A 5,854-nucleotide genomic window follows, 5' to 3' on the forward strand; every position below is an offset into this window, starting at 1 on the left:
CCCGCCACCTCGCCCGGCTAGTTTTTTGTATTTTTAGTAGAGACAGGGCTTCACCGTGTTAACCAGGATGGTCTCGATCTCCTGACCTCGTGATCTGCCCGCTTCGGCCTCCCAAAGTGCTGGGATTACAGGCGTGAGCCACCGCGCCTGGCCAGGGTCCCCAATCTTTAATAAACAAGGGAAGGGTGATGAACTGAATTCACATCTTGTTTTTTTTTCTCCTGGCAGCAGTGCCCACATCTCACCAGGCGAGGGCAGTAAGGAGACGTCGCCTCGCCGGTACCCACCCGGAAATGGGGGTTCCCACGGGCAGAAAGAGGAGGACCCTGCACCTGCGCCCGCCCCAGGTCCCGCTTTTCCGTTCAAACCGTGACAAACTGCTGGGTCCTTGAGAGCTGCGGGTCACTCCTACAGGGTCACATTCCTGCGCGGGATGCCGAAGTGGGGCAGATGAGGTCCGGAGCTGCTGAGGCCTCCCGGGTCCTTCTGCTGGCCTGAGACCCTGGGGCGGGCGAATCCCGAGAAAGCGGGAGGGACCACCAGGGGAAGCCCTGGCGCTGCCGTTTTCCTCCCCGCCTGCGCAAACGGGAAGGGGCTGGTGATGCTGGCTGCGGGCCTCCCTCCTGGACTGCGACATTGTCACCAAATTCTATAAACATCTCATGCAAGCAGTGATAACGTGTGCTGCGACGTTCTGGAAGTAACTCTTAAGCTAAAAAAGAAAAAAAAATCAATGAAAAAATGAGACAGTAAAACAATGAGATGCTATGTCAATATTCTTAGTTATGGAATAGAAAAATCTTACAAAGAGGTGCTGGAGTTCTCTAAGAAATTTACACCATACTGGGCTGTGTGCATCAGACTTTTTTGGAGGTCATTTATTTTATTCACTTTTTTTTTTTAATGACCAACCGAACTGTTTATGATATTATGGGCTGGAGTCCCACTAAATGAAATACCCCTTTTGAATGGCACATGTGACTTTTAGGGATGAATCTTAGCTTTTTTTTTTTTATTTTTTATTTTCAAAACTTTGTTGTTGCTGTTTTGGAGTTTTGCTTGTTTTTTGTTTTTGTGTTTTTTGGACAGGGCCTCACTCTGTCGGCCAGGCTGGAGTGCAGAGGCACCATCTGGGCTCACTGCAACCTCAAACTCCCGGGCTCAGGTGATCCTCTTGTTGCAGGACGGGCCACAGACAAAACTCCTCAGACACGGGATTAAAGAAGGAAGAGGCTTTATTAGGCTGGGAACTTCGGCAGACTTGAGTCTCCAAAAACCAAGCTCCCTGAAAAAGAAATTCTTGGCCCTTTGAAGGGCTTACAATTCTAAGGGGTCTACATGAAAGGGTCGTGATAGATCGAGCAAGCGTGGGGAGCGTGACTGGGGGCTACATGCTCCATGAGCCTCCATGAGCCTCCAGTCTGCCTCTGCTGGTTCCAAAGGACGCTTTGAAGCCAGGCAGAGATCCACTTCCATTTCCATTGTGTCCATTGTGTAAGTAAAGAGGAAACAAACGGGAAACCCCCAGTCCAAATTTCCAAAGAGCACCAGCCTCTCTGGGGTAAGTGCCCTTGTCTCCTCTTTACCTCCCTCGGCCAGAAATCCTGTGCAGGTCCGAGGTCCATTTGGAGCCACCACGTGGCTCGGGAGACCCGTTCAGGATGGAGACGTCCGCCTGAAGGTAATCTCCACTTTGGCTCCATGAGCCTCCAGTCTGTCTCTGCTGGTTCCAAAGGACGCTTTGAAGCCAGGCAGAGATCCACTTCCATTTCCAATGTGTCCATTGTGTAAGTAAAGAGGAAACAAACGGGAAACCCCCCAGTCCAAATTTCCAAAGAGCACCCCCTTGGGGTGCCTCCTAGCCAATTTGAAAACCTTACAGCTCGAACAAGACCTTAGGAAGAAGCGGTTAATTTTCCTTTCCACTGTGGCGTGATCGACCTCAGCAATTTCTGCCAGCGGCTAGGCAAGTGGTCCGAAATTAATTACATACAAGGCTTTTGGGCCTTACGCTCTCGTCCCTATACTCCTCCTTCTCTCCCCCCTCTCTCCACCCCCTCCCTTCCTGCCCAGACTCCTCCTCCTCCCCCCATCCAGACTCCGCCTTCCTCCTCCTTATCTACTAGTAATCCACTCGGTCCCGTGCCTCCTTCCGGGCCCCCAACTGGCTGTCTTGAGTCCCCTATCTCTGCCCACACCCTCCTACAGTGTTAGCGCCTTTGCGAGAGGTGGCTGGGGCGGAGGGGGTAGTCAGAGTACATGTCCCTTTTTCACTGGCCGATCTTTCCAAAATTGAGAAGCGTTTAGGTGATTTCTCAGCTAATCCTACCATATACATAAAGGAATTTAGATACCTTTGTCAGGCCTATGACCTAACGTGGCATAACCTCCAGGTTATCCTAACCTCTACCCTAAACTGACTGAGGTTCTAACCCAGTATAACCGCTTAGATCCGGCCTCCCCACAGGGGCCACCATTTTGGCGTCTTATTTCATTTCTCAATCAGCTCCTGACATTCGTAAAAAACTTCAAAAGGTAGAGGATGGTCCTCAGACACCAATACAAGACCTGGTTAAATTAGCCTTTAAGGTCTATAACTCCAGAGAGGAGACGGCAGGCTCGCCTCAAACAGAAGTTACAGCTCCTAGCAGCGGCTTTACAGCCCAGTCGTAACCCCAGGCCAGAGAGTACACACTCCGCAGACTCCACGGCTACGAAAGGAGCCTGCTATAAGTGCGGCAAGGCAGGACACTATGCCAACAGATGTCCTCAAGGTCCCCGAGCCCCAAAGCAGCCTTGCTATAAGTGCAAGGCATCAGGACATTGGGCCAGTGAATGTCCTAACCTCGTCCACCAGCAACCCCCTGCCCTGCTTGCCAGCAGGGAGGACACTGGAAGTCTCATTGCCCCACCCTGAGAACAGGTGCTGCGTCTCCACGTGACCCCCTTTCCCAGGATCCTGGGAGCTCCTTCCAGCTCCCACATCTGGACGACGACAACAACTGAAGGTGCCGAGACTCGGGGACCCCCCATCACCCTCGCCGAGCCGCGGGTAACTCTCCTGGTAGCGGGTAAGACAATCAATTTTTTAATCAACAGCGAGGCTACCTATTCTGTTTTGCCGTCCTTCTCTGGACCTAGCCTTCCATCCAATATCTCTGTAGTAGGAGTAAGCGGAAAGCCATCCACTCCACAAAAACTCCACTCCTTAATTGCTGCCTGGCCAACAACTACTCTGCGCACTCGTTCCTCATTCCCAGCTAAAAAGGGCCCCTACCGAAAGCAATCAGTGGAAATCAGTTTGGCTTTCCCCCACTCACCTCAAACTTACTAAATTTTCTTTTTTTTTTTTTTTTTTTTGTTTTTTGTTTTTTGTTTTTGAGGCGGAGTCTCGCTCTGTCACCCGGACTGGAGTGCAGTGGCCGGATCTCAGCTCACTGCAAGCTCCGCCTCCCGGCTTCACGCCATTCTCCTGCCTCAGCCTCCTGAGTAGCTGGGACTACAGGCGCCCGCCACCTCGCCCGGCTAGTTTTTGTATTTTTAGTAGAGACGGGGTTTCACCGTGTTAGCCAGGATGGTCTCGATCTCCTGACCTCGTGATCCGCCCGTCTCGGCCTCCCAAAGTGCTGGGATTACAGGCTTGAGCCACCGCGCCCGGCCTAAATTTTCTTAACTATCTCATACTCCTCAACCTTGCTGGGACCTTCCTTCTGGGTTTTGCCCCTATTCCAACAAATGCTTCCATTCCTCATTCCTATACTAATACTGTGCCTTATTTTATTCTTCACGCGTATGTTCAAATGCCAACCATGGGCCCCGACCTTAACGACGCCCCTTAACAGCAGGAAGTAGCCAGACAGACCACGGCGCCCCTTATCACTATTACCAATAAAAGGTTGGAATGTTTGGACGAACGGAGGCAAGATGGTGCACTTCCGGGTTCTTCTTCACCAACTTTTCCCATGCGTGCGAAAATGCAGCCGGCGACGCGGGAAGGTGCAGACCAACTGGACATGCGCCAGGTGACGTCAATCCGAAGAGACCAAGATTTACCTGGTCGCACCTGTGGAACGCCCCCGACACGCCCGTGCCCCGCCTATCGCCCTCCCACTCCTAGAAAAGCTGCTCCGGAGGGACGCCATGGGCGGCCTTCTCACAGCCCCACTCCTGTCGGGATGTCGGGATTGTGGAAACTCCGTCCCAGAGCCCCACCGGGGGACTCTGTCGGCCTTCTTTGCCGGAGGCCGACAGACCTCTTCCCCACACCTTAGGTGACCAAAATAAATTTGCAGTTTTGCTCCTACACTTGCCTAGTCGCTGGTTCTTTTGTGCCCGCCCTGGTGGTCTTAGAAAAACAAATCACATGCAACAGCTAACAGAAAGTTTTGCTTCCTCACACAATGTCTGGAATTTTTTTTTTTTTTTTTTTTGAGACTGAGTCTTGCTCTGTCACCCAGGCTGGCGTGCAATGGCTGGATCTCGGCTCACTGCAAGCTCCACCTCCCGGGTTCACACCATTCTCCTGCCTCAGCCTCCCGAGTAGCTGGGATTACAGGTGCCTGCCACCATGCCTGGCTAATTTTTTGTAGATCGGGTGTTCTCACTATGTTACCTAGGTGGGTCTTGATCTCTAGCAATCCTGCACTCAAGCGATCCTCCTGCCTCGGCCTCCCAAAGTGTTGGGGTTACGGGCGTGAGACACCCCATCCGGCTAAAAACCTGTTTGTTTGTTTGTTTTAGAGACAGAGTCTTGCCCCGTCCTTCTCCATCTCCCGGTTGCAAGCGATTCTCTTGCTTCAGCCTCCCCAGCAGCTGGGATTACAGGTGTGCGCCACAACACCCAGCTAATTTTTGTATCTTTAGTAGAGACAAGGTTTCACCAAGTTGGCCAGGCTGGTCTTGAACTCCTGACCCTGTGATCCGCCCACCTTGGCCTCCCAAAGTGCTGGGATTACAGGCAGGAGCCACCGTGCCTGGCAAACTTTTTGTTTAAATCGGAGATTTTATTCTTTCAGCTGTCAGTGGAAGGAGCAGCCACGTCATGGCTTCCATCTATTTTACCACGTGGGGTGAAATAGATGGAAGCCATGACATTAGGAGCATGAGTGAGGTCCTGGCCCAGCCACTTGTCACTGGGTGACCTTGGCCTGGTCACTGGGTCCCCGAGCCTCCGGGAGGCAGGGAGGGTCCTGGTGATGGAATAGAAACAGGGTGCGGGGCAGGGGCGATGACTCACGCCTGTAGTCCCAGCACTTTGGGAGGTCGAGGCAGGAGGCGGGGAGGAGTTTGAGACGCACCTGGGCAATGTAGGGAGACCCCATCTCTACAAAAAATTATAATTAGCCCAAGAGTTCAAGGCTGCAGTGAGCTATGATTGGGCACTGCACACCAGCCTGGGCGACAGAGCAAAATCTTGTCTCTTTTTAAAAAGAAAGACCGAGACGGGCGGATCACGAGGTCAGGAGATCGAGACCATCCTGGCTAACACGGTGAAACCCCGTCTCTACTAAAAATACAAAAAAAAATTAGCCGGGCGAGGTGGCGGGCGCCTGTAGTCCCAGCTACTCGGGAGGCTGAGGCAGGAGAATGGCGTGAACCCGGGAGGCGGAGCTTGCAGTGAGCTGAGATCTGGCCACTGCACTCCAGTCCGGGCGACAGAGCGAGACTCCGCCTCAAAAAAAAAAAAAAAAAAAAAAAAAAAAAGAAAGAAAGAAAGAAAAGAAAGGACGAAAGGATCATGGCGTGGGGAGCACGTCAGCCCCGCGCGGTTGCCCGGCGCGCGGACCCTAGAGGACTAGGGCGCCCCAGCAGCCCAGCCCGCGAGGTGGCGCCGCCCCTAACCCCGCCTGCGTCT

The sequence above is a fragment of the Trachypithecus francoisi genome, unplaced genomic scaffold (genome assembly GCF_009764315.1).
Source record: "Trachypithecus francoisi isolate TF-2019V2 unplaced genomic scaffold, Tfra_2.0 Lachesis_group9, whole genome shotgun sequence".
In the NCBI taxonomy this organism is placed as follows: domain Eukaryota; kingdom Metazoa; phylum Chordata; class Mammalia; order Primates; family Cercopithecidae; genus Trachypithecus; species Trachypithecus francoisi.